We start from the raw sequence: 13,646 nt of genomic DNA, 5'->3' as shown, positions 1-13,646 counted from the left end.
GTAAATGAGTCGTCAAATCACGGAAGACCACTTTTACCGCCGAGTACATCAGTAAAGCACGGTGGCTAGCTAGTTGGGCTAGTTCGACCGATTAGCTAGGCCGCCACCACATCACTACAGGAATCAGCTAATTTGCCGTCTGTGGCTGTCTTTGCCATCAGTTTTTGGTCGGGCGTGACAGCAAAGACCAATTTTGCCATCAAATGCAGACGACAAAGAAATACAGACGGCAAACGGCTCACTTTGCCGTTTGCTAAAAATTTACTTACCGCAAAATAGACTTTGCCGTCTGCGAAAAAAATATAGATGGCGAAGAGCATACTTTGCCGTCTGTAATAAAAAATACAGATGACAAAGATATTTTCCGTCTGTTTTTTTTGTACAGACGGCAAAGAGCATACTTTGCCATCTGTAATAAAAAAAGCAGACGGCAAAGATCTCTACCGTCTGTGTTTTTTTATTACAGACGGCAAAGCAAAGAAACACAACACGCGGATCGGTCTCCTGGATCGATGAGCTGGCATCATCTGCAGCGTCCAAAGACTCCCAACCGGCCTCTCTCTCACCTCACAACGCATGCACCCAGGCGCGTCCCCACCCTCTGGCCCACCCCTCTCTCTGCCCATCCCACGCCTCACCCATCTTATCCTCTCCCCCATCTCTCTGCCCACGCCCCTCTCTCTCCGCTCGCGCTAGCCGCCACAGCTCGTCTCACCAAACAGCTACTGCCCATGTACGTGCGCCGCCCGCCTTCGCTCACCTCCGCCGGCCACCCGCGTCTACCCGCCTCCGCTTGCCTCCATCGGCCACCCGCGTCTGCGCGCCTCCCGCGCGACCAATCGCCTCCGCTCGCCGTCCGCACGCTGCCCGCATCCACCTGCCTCGGCTCGCCGTCCGCGCGCCGCCCGCGTCCACCCGCCTCCGCCCACGCCCCGGCCCCGACCACGTCCTCCGTTGCCACGCACGCCACGCTGGCCACGACCGCGTCCTTCATCGCCATGCGCCGGCCCCGACCACGTCCTTCGTCACCACGCGTGCTCCGCCGGCCTCGACCTCGTCCTCTGTCACCACGCGCTCCGGCCCTGACCGCGTCCTTCGTCGCCGCACGTGCCCCGCCGGCCTCCTCCGTCGCGACGCGCACCGGCCCTGACCGCGTCCTCCGTCGCCACGTGCGCCCCGCCGGCCTCGACCGGGTCCTCCGTCACCAAGCGCCCCGGCAATGGGGTGTCTCCGGTCCTACCCGTTGCTCAGAAGGCAGCCGGCTTAGGCCGAAGTTCTCTAGCATTTTTTGTTTTTTAAGGATCGAAGCTGACACAATCTGTAACTTGTAATCAGATTTTGTTATATATTCACAGATGATTGTCGCACTACTAGAACGTGGCACAAATGAAATATTGTGAGACTAAAAACGTATGTGATGATTTGGCTTACGCTTTCGGTTATATGAGACTAAAAATGCATGTGTCCGGCGAGACGCTCTGAGTTGACGTCATTTAGAAAAAATAGAATACAATCTTTGTCGTCTGCTGTTCTGTCCTGATGACGGAAAAATACATGTTTGACTGATGGCAAAGACTGCATGCTTTGCCGTCTGGTATTTCCACCAGAGAGGGCAAATTTATGGTTGGCTAACGGCAAAGACTTTGCCGTCTGCCCGATAAAGAGCTGACGGCAAAGTACTCTTTGCCGACTTTGCCTTTGCCGTCACACTTTGCCGTCAGCCAGGTGACGGCAAAGTCCTTGCCGTCTGTATTTCAGCCTTTGCCGTCTGTACTTGCCTGACAGCAAACTGTCTGATTCTTGTAGTGCATTTGTTTTTTCACCCCTTTTTTATCTACTTGCTGACAGGTAAATTTAAATATCCACCGCGGCGTTGCTCTGGTGTTTGAGTGTGGGAGGATTTTTAATTTTTTGATTGACGGGAGCAGGCGCGGCAGGATTTTTAATTTTTTGATTGACGGGAGCAGGCGCGACAACAATTAGTCACGATGATTCCGCTTGTAAAACCCACTGCTCCCTGATGTGAGAAATCGTCGGCTGGTGTTTTACCATGGTGAAAACCAAAAGATTCCCCGCTCCTCGGCTGGCTCCCTCCGCCTTCCCATAGATTGCATTGCCTTTCAGCTGTTTCGCCCCCTGCATCACCAACATCGTGCGCCTCGAGAAGCAGAGGGACTTTGGTGATGTTTAGGCGCCCTCTGCATGGGCATGTCCATGTTTTGGCGAAACATGACCGTTGTATCAAACTCAGACGGTGCAGATCAGTCACTATAGCACAAAGCGTGTGGGTGTGTTTGGTTGCATTCTCATCTCAATATACTCCTCTGTCTAGGTGTGTAAGTCACCTTACGGAAACCAAATAATCCCAAAACACTTAGGCATGGTACATTAACTCCCTCCCCGTTTCTTGTTTTGTGACATATCAACCAATAAGAGACGTGGGCCGTGCATGCTTTCAATGACTTGAGACTAATAAACATGACATGCAGTGGTTAGTTCATTGCATGCAATGCTATTAATTAGCAAAAAGACATTAAGTTTTCTCGTTTTCCTCTCCGCCTTGGTGGCAGTGCACAACGTAAGATGACTTACACACCTAGACGGAGGGAGTAGTTGTTTCCTCTTCGTGTATATGTGTTAACCTACTAGTGTGGACTCATGCACCCTTCATGTATGCACTCTGCCAAACACCCAAAAGTGGGTCGAGAAGGGAACTTTTTCTCCCATCTCGTGCACCCATCATACACCCTACACTATTCGTGCTTCATATGGTTCATGTTTCATGGAGCACTGTAGCACCGTGCTCTCCGTGCGCTGTAAACCTAGTTCTGTTAACATTGATCTCACTGTTCATTCTCGACTGGACAGTCGAGAAAGCGGTACTATGTTACTACATTACTGTTCATATAGTTGACATGCGCACAACATCATTTGTTCTCATCATATCTTACTACACTAGCAACAAGATTATGTAGTACTGATGTATGAACCATTTCACATGCGTAGTAGTAGGAGCACTGTGTATGTTCAAGTGGCTACCGTGTTTCGCACTCCTCCGTCGTAAGAGTGGAAACGCTTGATGTAATCATTTTTTCTTCAGAAAAATAGTGGACACGCTCTACCGTGCGGATCCTCCTCCAGCCATGCACTAAATTACTCACTTTCGCCGACGTGTGGGACAACCAGCACCGGGGTCCACTAGCCATGCACTAAATTACTCCGTAGTAGAGTGACGGTAGACTACCCTGATCGAAGCACCGCAGTAATGCCCAACGAGCTGTCAAATCACAAAACCCCCTCCTTTCCAGCAGTAAGTTGGACAGACGAAGCAACCATCATTTCACTCTTGTCTCTCAGCTTCCTCTCTACCCAACTTGCTTCTCCCTCATCTTGTTCCTCATTTCTTCAAGAAAACCCCGACCTGCTTCTGCCATTGTTCTTCTCTCCCAAAGAAGGAAAGGTGAGCGCATCAATGGTGTTGATTCTGGCCAAGGCCCGGTCTTGCAACCCCGAGACTGATCCTATAACTCACTCTCTTTTCTTCTTTTGGGTTTTTGATTATGGTTTCTTTTCTTTTAGTTCTATTGGATAGTTTCTTGATGGACGTTGGAGCACCGACCGAAGTGATGTCTATGGCTCTGGCCAAAACCGTCGAGGCTCATGGTACGAAGAAGCGCAAGCACCCCGCCGAGACTACCGCAGACAAGCTCAAAGCCATCGCCCTGTCCAAGCCCCACTCTATGGGATCCCTCATTAAGCAAGTCCAGGTAATATCTCTTCTTGACGATCTTTTTCTCGATCTTGATCGTGTTTATTCATCTAACACGCAGTACTAGTACTAGTAGTACAACTTTTTGGGTGATCTTGCATGTGATTTTTGTGTGCCAAATGACGGTTCTAAATTCCTCTTTTGACCAAAACATGCGAGTGGTTGACACTGATTTCTTTTAGATTACTTTCAACTACTCCCTCTGTCCCAATTTCTTGTCTTAATTTGTCTAGATACGGATGTATCTAATACTAAAATGTGACTTGATACATCCGTATCTAGACAAATCTAAGACAAGAATTTTGGGACGGAGAGAGTACTTTTTGAACATCAACGCTACCTTTGAAGAGGGTATATTTGCCTTAGTAACTTGTGTTATGGATATTGTAAGTAATCCCTCTGCTCTCATGCCTTTGAAGACATGTTCTAGTGTCTTTGTTCACTCATTTCTGTGCGTATATGTAGTCATATATGGAGTATAAAATCGAAAATCATATTATATTTCTGAATGGAGGTAGTAATAAAATATGGTTTCTGTTTGAATTAGAACCAGGTCCATGGAGGAGATGAAGTTCTCAAAGTCATGCCGTGTGAGCTAGAAGACCTGAGGATGAGTTCTACTGCTAAACTATCCAGCTGCCGTGTCCTTGTCGCCACGTGTCCTGAACTAGTGTTTTCCTGTAGTATTGTTGTCAGGCGTGTTCTCGATGCTGTACTTGACCACAACTATTCCCTGGTTGTGCCTTAGATTATGAAGGGTGTGGTTCTTGTAAACCTTCCCAACAAATCTGATGCGGCCTGTCTTCATGATCATGTTTATGAGTGGAAAGACCACTATGTTAGGTTCTCCAAGGTTGACGAGATGGTGATGGTGCATGTAGACATCTCTCACGAAGTCCATGGCCTGGTCAGTTATGCGGGGTTCATCCCGTAGGTCGGTGGCAAGAAATAGTCTGCAAAGTTTAATTAGTGCAACTTTGCTTGTCTGGAGTAAGTACTATTGTTCAGTACTTGATTTGTGTTTGTGAACCCTGTATTGTTTATTAGTACTGCCGCTTTTGTTGTGTGGTCAGTCCTGAGAACGTTCTATGTTAATGTCTGTCCACTCAATTCAGTCTGTATATTTTGAAGTATCCAGATCATCTTTTTTGTGAGGACGGTTTATCAATAATGGTTACACTCCAATATCTGTATTCATTGCAGGGTTTATTGCACCCACCAGGGTTTCCAGTCCCATGGATGTTCGGTCCATACGATTTGTCACGACCTTTGGACTATCCTGCTTGTGGGAGTAGGCGGGGCCCCTGCATGCCACCCGTAGTTGTGCGATCAATCTTCTGTTTAGTACTTCAGCATAGTGATTTCCTGGTAAGGATTCACTCGTGTCACATCAAGTAAATCTTATTGATTTACTGTCTAAATCTTATTGATTTAATGTCATGTTTTCTTTCTTTTCCTGCAATTTTACGATGCAGGTTTTGCCATGTGACATTCATCACAAAATAAACCGTTTGGTTTTCTCTATGATGGCTATTTTTGCAGGTTTCACTTCTTATGTCGTGTCAGTAACGAAGGCACTGTCCATCACTTATATTACTGGAAAAAATTAGATCAGTCTGTTGTTTGAGTACAAGCTGAATCCTAGATCAGTGCAGTTTGGTTTAACAAAAATGCCACAATTAGTCCTTCTCGCGTTTAAAAGAAATGAAGAAAAAAATGGATCACGGTCACGAAGCCTAGTCAAGTTAGAAAGCTGATCATAGTAGACCAGACACGATCGCCGCTGTCTCGCACATCGGTACCACCTTCAGCAACGTATCGAGCACCGGCAGTTGCTCTAGCACTGACAGCAGCATCAACTCAGTCTGATCCAGCTGAGGATTGGGCACCGACCGCGTCAGTGGATCAGGCTGATCTACCGGAGGATCGGGCATTGACACTGGCACCAGCTCTACAAGGAGCACCATCTCCGGCAGCAGCGGCGGCTTCGGCACCTGCACCAACCCTTGCATCTGCTCCAGCCGGTGCAACGGCAATTGAACAAGCAGTTGCACCGGCAACAGACTAGGCTGCAGTTCGCACTTCATATACCAAAATCCTTACAAAAACCGACATGTCCACCTTCTTGGTAAGCATTGGCCGCCCAAGTGTTTCGTTCTTTTTTCTTTCCTTGTTGTTTCACATGATTCACTGTGTTGATCTAACTGTTTGGGTATGTCTTCTTGTTTGCAAACATAGAATTCCTAGAGCAACAAGGGAGTCGTTCAACAATTTGGGTGACAGCGGCCAAGTTTCTCTTACCATGCGCAGCCTTGGTGTGAATGAACCTGCTCAATATACCGTAAGTACAAAGGATGGTCACATGATGATTGATGCTAAAGGATGGTCAAGGTTCAAATCTAAATCATATCTTGCGGTAGGGGATGATCTCAAAATCAAACTTTCTCGGTAAGGAGAGCTGGTCCAAATCAACTTTGAAATTCTTCAGTAGCAGCACACAACTGCCGAACTGATCTATCCTACGAGAGATTTTGATGTAATAATCTGGCATGGTGAAACAAGTGTCCTGTGTGTATAAGTAATATGACAGTATTATTTATCACATGGTATATCGTTGATAGAATTGCAACTCTCATTGCTAGTTAGGAACTATCATTCAATTTCATTCCAACAGCTGCCGTGCTTTATTCAATTTTGTGTATTCGCCTTGTGACAACATCTAAAACCAGCGCCGTACCGATCGCTTGCAATTTGAAAAGCACTGAGGTAGAACACCTGCCCCCCCAAACATGCAGGGTGGGCCTGCGGCCCAAAGTCCAGAACCGTGAGCCTGTCTGAGTATTATATTCTCAGCTGAACCCCCATAATGCCCGTGCGTTGCACGTAACATCAAGATGCATTTGTATGAGTATTTTATCTTGTGAGAGAAAAGGATGAACGAGGGAAGGCCTTATTTTCAAATGTGGAGAGGTATGTGGGTACCTTTTTGCAAAATTGCCATAGTTTCCTTCCTATCCGTCAGATATAAATGTTACCTATATTGCAGGATGGTAGGCACACTCTGTTTTTTATAATTATATATGTTATATATATTCCCCTTGATTTTTATAATTATATATGTTACCTATATCGCTGCTTTTTTATGGCCGAACTTGGATAAACTTTCTCAAGTGTTACGGACTGAAAGTTGGCGCACGAATGTTGATGGAAATAGCAGAACCTGGTCTCATCTTCACTGTGATCTTCCACCCCGATGACGTTCCAATTGTTCATCCATGTTAGTTTTGTATCTGGTTCTTGCTTATTGCCTCGATTACTTCTTAATCCACCTATTCTGTCTAACTAATCACAATTTAACTTTAGAAGTAGCAACGAATCTCTCACGAAGACGCTACTTCTAACTAATGTTTTCTTATAATTGGTGGCACGTGTAGGTTTTTTCAGAGTTAAGAAGGCTGCTCGTTTGTTATTCTGTAACAACTCGGCTGTTACTGATGGCACTGAAGTTGGCTGGGACGACATCCACAAGTTCCTACTCTTTATTGATCGTCTTGAGGTCCTTGTGGGGCGTTTCAATGGTGGAAGAGAGAATTCCTTATTTGACACCACCTTAAAATGTGGTTCCTTATTTGGCCTTGAAGAAATTTTTCTTCCCTGTTTGACATCTCCTCTAAATTTCTTTCCTAATATGACACTTTAGTGCATTTTGTTAACTAGCAGTGTTAAAGACAGATGTAAAAAGACCTTTTTACCCTTGATGCATAAGGTGACCAAAATTTTGTACATGACAATATCTATAGTTATATTACATATTTGGTCATGGTAAATAACCAATTGAGACCCTATAATTTGAGCGGATGGTGGTTGAATGTACTATGCTCAGAGGACTCCGCCGCCGCCGAATGCCTCGACGAGATGCGAGTGATGGATGGGTGTGGGCGTTGGCAAATGGATGGATGTTGTGAATCTTGCGAATGGCCTTGTGCCTCTGTAAGTATTTATAGGGAAGGGAGATAGGAAGAGGGCGAGCGTACCCAAGCTACACAGGTACCGGTGCGCCATCTGGTTGACATGTTTGCTCCCAACCTTCGTACGTACTCCCTCCGTGTCTTAGATTTGTCTAGATACGAAGGTATCTAGCACTAAAATGAGTCTAGATATATCTGTATCTAGACAAATCCAAAACAAATAATTCGAAGCGGAGGGAGTAACTCCCAAGTTTGCTGGCTGGATCAATTGCGGGTATTTGTATACGTGCATGTACACAGTAGAACTCAACCACATTTAACACATCACGGCCAACCCAGACTATACTGGTGCGTGCATGCATTAGTCAAGTATTCGGATATTTGGAGAAGTATAATACGCACCAGCCAGAACGCCGGTAAACAAGTATTCGGAACTGACGCATGGACATTTAGATGTATGTACGAGTCGATAAGACGTCATCTGCAAGGTTCACTAGCTAGCTACATGATCAAATACATAGACTGATGTATGTATGTAATCGGCCAGTATACGTGTGTGCAAGCATGCATGCATGCATGGTACCTGAAGTAACCGGGCAATCAAGGCCCTGTTTGGATACATGGGTTAGAGTTAGTTTCGGTTAGTTTGGACTCAACTAACCTAAAAATATCCAAACAGGAGGGTTTGGGTTAGATGCATCTAACCCATTCAAAAAATCTAACCCATTAAAGAGGTGCTTATTTTGGTTAGTTATTTTTGGGACCACTAAAAAACACATTTTTTCTCTCGCTCTTCCCGCAGCAGATCCCTCCCCACTTTCTCGAAACTTTTCATCCTCTTCCTCCCTCCCTCTCACATCGTCCGTGAAGGTGTCTCGCCATATCCGCACTTCATCTAACCCTACCATCCAAACACCTCTCTGGCTAGAGTTAGTTCAGGGTTAGTTTAGGGTTAGAATTCTAACTCTAACCTTTAACTGAGTTAGAGTATCCAAACAGGGCCCAAGTGTGTGCATGCACAGGGACATTTTCTTTTGTTTGATGTGGGCTAGCGACTAGCACAGGGGTATTTTTGTCCATCCAATTTTTTCTTGACGGAACAGTGTAATGAAATCGATGGCGATGTCACATAAGGAAAGAAATTTAAACTACATGTCAAATAGGGGAGAAAAGTTTTTCCAAGGTCAAATATGAAACCACATTTTAAGATAGTGTCAAATAAGGAATTTTCTCATGGTGGAAGGCCACGTGGGATATGTGTGCCACTGCTGCACTCGTTGAACAGGTCCAACTGTGTCGAGAAACTTATGGTACGAGCTATTTTCTGTTATATATGTTGTTCATAAACTATTGCTTATACACAATTTTACAGCTGTGATCTTCTTGAAACAGAAACTGCCCAGTTCTATTTTTCCTATACAGATGCCTGACCATGGTCGGGTCAGACTTGCGCTTGGTCACAACATGATGTTTATGTCGACCTACTCCATTCCCCTTGGAGGTGAAAAGATACTTATTCATGGGTGGTCTCAAATAATGAAGGCACGTCCATCTTGGAGAATAGGACAGAAGATTATGTTCCTGCTTTTCCATGGCTCTAAAGCGAATGTCCTGTTTATTGACCACATTGCGAGATGAAGCCGCTTTCAGAAGGTTCTGGATGCGCGGGGTGTTGCCTGGGCCTTGTCCTGGGGCTTGGCGGCCACATTGGTTAACTGTAGGCAAAGTAGCACTATTGAGGCATGCTTTGTAAGGTTGAACCTGTATAAGTACTCATACCGCTTTCAGCTATGGTTGTTAAGTGCCCCTACTGGTTTCAGTTAAGGTTGTTAAGTCCTCCTGCTGCTTTTATAGTCTGTCGTGTTTCTTCAGTCCTGTCTTCCTCCAGCCGCCAAAACCAAACCAGCGCCGGCAGGGCCGCCTGCTTCCGCCTCCCATGGCTGGCTGTCTCCTAAATCGTTAACACCGACGTCCGAGGCCTCACCGTCGTCCTCCACGCGCTTTGGTGCGCTCACCGCGAAGCCGCCCTCTCGCGTTGTCAACATGGTCAACAAACAACAGGAATCGGCAGAAGTACGTGGAGAGGATGACAGTACGGGCCCACCATGTCAGTGTATGGAAAAATAAAATGCTTCCTCCTAGTGTTTTGTTGACATCTGGGACCCACGACATTGTGAGCGTATATTGTTAATAGACAAGAGAACAGCACAAGATCGGCTGACACCTGGGACGTAGCTGATCGAGCAGTATTTTTTGTTATTGTTGAGACGGAGCAGGGTTTGAACTGGGCCATGGCCCGTCTAGCCCAGGCTTATATTTTATGTTCACCATCTGACCAGCCCAGCTATTTTTTCTTTGTGAAAATGAGCCTAGTTTATTTTTTCTCAAGAATACACAATCCAGGCCTACTTATTTTTCTACGCCTTGATGGGCTACAACTCTTTCAAGACGCCTGCAAATCTTGAAAGTAATATGAAATTGGTTGTAAATATAAAAACATATGACAAATTTGCAATTATTTTATAATTTCTGAATTTTTTCACATTTTCAGATTCCTATTTCACTGGGCATTAACCTAATTTAAATATATCTTCAAAGTACTTTAAATCTGGCTCGACATTTCGGTATTAAAAATAGTTTGGAACCCACAGAAATATGCGAAATTGGCCCTGGCCAACCAAAAAAATGGACTGCAATAAATTGCATTAGAAGTCGCAATGAGCTATATATAAATTATTAAAAAAGAGGGAATGGTCTGACTTATGGGCCTATTAAGTTGACGCGTATGCAAGATCTTTTTCGTTATTATATAGGTCAATAAACGATTCTAGCGGACGTAATCGTTGGATGTCAATCCAACGGCCGTCATGTTTCTTCAATCTCTGATCTTCTTGCTCCAGCCGCCAAATCCAGCGCCGGCGGGACCGCCTGCTCCCGCCTCCCGTGCAGGCCTCACCGCCCCCTACTACTCCCACCGCTGGCCAGGGCATCCCTCTATTCACCCACACCCCCTGTTATTCTGCGGCGACGGTAGCCTCACACCGCAGCCAAACCAGTGAACCCTCGTACTCCTCTCCGCGTGGGCATCCACTGCCGCGTCTTCCCCGGCTCTGCGTCGTCCCCATCCTAGGCCTCGCCGTCGTCCACCCGCTTGGTGCTCTCGGCGTGGCATGGTCAACGTGGTCAAGGAACGACTTCCATCGGAAGAGTACTGTCGTGGAGAGGCTGACTGCTGGGTCCATGGCATCCGCAAGGAAGTGCCTCCTTATTACGCGAAAAATAATTATTCCTCCACCTGACAGGAGGGACCCACGAGATGGGCCATCGTATTTGGCAAAAAAACCTTTTCCCCTGACTGCTGGGACCCACCGGAGGGGCCATTACATTTCACGAAAAAACGTTCCCCCCGCTGTCACCTCGGACCCACCGGAAGTGCCTCCTTATTACACACAAAAAATGAATATTCCCCCTGCTGGTTGGGACCCACCTTGGTGGGAGGCTGACTTGTGGGCGTACTAAGTTGACGGGGATGGAGTGCTTTGTCAACTTAGTCAATATGAACGATTCTAGCTCCAGTGACCATATGATGTCCATCCAACGGCCGTAGTGCTTCTTCAACCTCTAGTCTTCCTGCTCCAGCCGCCCAAAGAAGCGCCGGTCGTGCCGCATGCTCCTGCTTCCCGTGGCCGGCTGTGCTGCCGTGGAGGCCTCACCGCCCCCTACTATTCCCACCGCTGGCCAGGCCATCCCTCTACTCACCCACACCCCCTATTATTCTACAGCGACGATAGCCTCACACCGCAGCGAACCAGTGAACCCTCGTACTCCTCTACGCGTTGGCACCCACGTCTTCCCCGGCTCCGCGTCATCCCCTTCCTAGGCCTCGCTGTCGTCCACCGCCCTGGTGCTCTCGGCGCGGCATGGTCAACATGGTCAAGGAACGGCTTCCATCGGACATGGACTATACGTGGAGAGGCTGACAGCTGGGTCCATGGCCGCAGCAAGGAAGTGCCTCCTTATTACGCGCAAAATAATTATTCCTCCACCTGACAGCGGGGACCCACCGGACGGGCCACCGTATTTCGCAAAAAAAACGTTTAACCCTGACTGGTGGGACCCACCAGCTACACCTTCGCAAGCAAGGAAGTGCGTTCGGGCAAAAAAACACGATTCGCCCCTGACTACTGGGACCCACCAGCTACATCTTTGCACGCAAGGAAGTGCATGACAATCAGGACCCACCTGGTCGAAGCGTACGTAGCATTGTCATTCTGCTCGTGAACGTGTACATACATGCTGGTCGATGTAGAGGAGCGCACGTAGCATATACATGTACGTACAACGGCCAGGGTGCAAGAAAGTAAATACGGCCACGTACGTACATATGGGCGGGGTCTTGAACGCCTACTCGCTCGTACATACGGCCAGGGCTCGTGTACATGGCTGGGTCGGAGCGGAGAAACAGCGTCGTCGTGTTCATGGGGAGCCACCCGGCTGGGTCAGAACGGAATGCATCGTCGTGTTCATCGGGAGGGCTTGGATGGAACAGCCGATGGAAACGAGGCCTGGCGTACCGCAGAATGGAGGAAACGGCCTTGTGTTCGACCAACCACATTCGAAACGGGATCCTGTTCATCGGGAGGGCTCTAGCGTACCGCAAAACAGAGGAAACGGACCTCCTACGATCGAAACGGGGTCTTGTTGATCGGGAGGGGTGTGGCCTACCGCAAAATGGAGGAAACAAACTGGCGTTGGAGTGCTACGGTCAAAATGGGGGTCCTGTACATCGAGAGGGGTGTGGCGTACCGCAAAACGGGACTCCACGGGATACTGTTCATCCACCGTCGACCTCCTCCAGCCTCCACCTACGACTATTCATCCATGGGCTCCTGTTCATCCAGCCTCCACTGCGCGCTACTCCACTGGCTACTGTTCAACCAGCCCTATCAAGGGACCCCTGTTCAACCACCCCTCCACGGGCTACTGTTCATCCAGCCCTCGACCGTCTACTGTTCATCCTGCCCTCCATGGGGTGGTCCTGTTCATCCAGCCCTCCACGGGGCCTTGTTCATCCAGCCCCAACCAGCTCGATCGATTGGGGTCCTTTTCATCTAGAGGCAACACCACGGGGTCCTGTTCATCTACCCCCACCGGGAACTGTTCATCCAAACCCCCCAGCAACACTCACTGTTCATCCCGAGGTAGCATCGATCGACTTCAGTTAGCAGCAGTAGCGAAGGAATCGCTCAATCGGGTTTAGTTAACGGCCATCGATGCTTGGGTTCAGTAACGCATAGCCTGCAGTGCAATCGCTCGGGTTCAGTTAGAGCCCAACGCCTCACACCCACGCGCGTGCGTGTACGAGAGAAACACGCATCGCTCGGCCCCGACCACCCACCGTAACTGGGAACACCCCGATATTTTCCTCACTCTCGCTTCTACCACGTTTTTTCCGTCATGGACGGCCCAAAGAATGTCATGCAGCTGCGTCTCTGGCCCGCCCAGGACGAAAAACTCATTTTCTGTCATGATTTTTTGTCATAGAAGTAGGACCCCACCACATCTATGATGATACCATGTTTTGTCACAATTATTGTCATAGAAGTGTCATAAGTATGGCATAAAATTTTTCGTTCGGTCCAAAATGTCACGAATGTGTCTTTTTTTGTAGTGTGTGTCACTATCGCGTGCTGTCGCTGGGTGTGCGGGTCGCGGCCGCATGCTGGCCGCCGAGCTTGCTCACCGTCATCTCGTGCGCTTGTTGACTTGCCACATCAGCCCTGACGGTGGGCCCCACTTGTCATAAACCTGTTTAAATCTTCTAAACTGGTCATTTTTGGAAAGTGTTAGTTTTTGCTACGAGTTAGTAAAAATGGTAGTTTTTTGCATAAATTTGTAAAGTAGTAGTT

Source organism: Triticum aestivum, chromosome 6A (assembly GCF_018294505.1).
Source record: "Triticum aestivum cultivar Chinese Spring chromosome 6A, IWGSC CS RefSeq v2.1, whole genome shotgun sequence".
Classification (NCBI taxonomy): domain Eukaryota; kingdom Viridiplantae; phylum Streptophyta; class Magnoliopsida; order Poales; family Poaceae; genus Triticum; species Triticum aestivum.
This window is presented reverse-complemented; position numbering follows the sequence as displayed.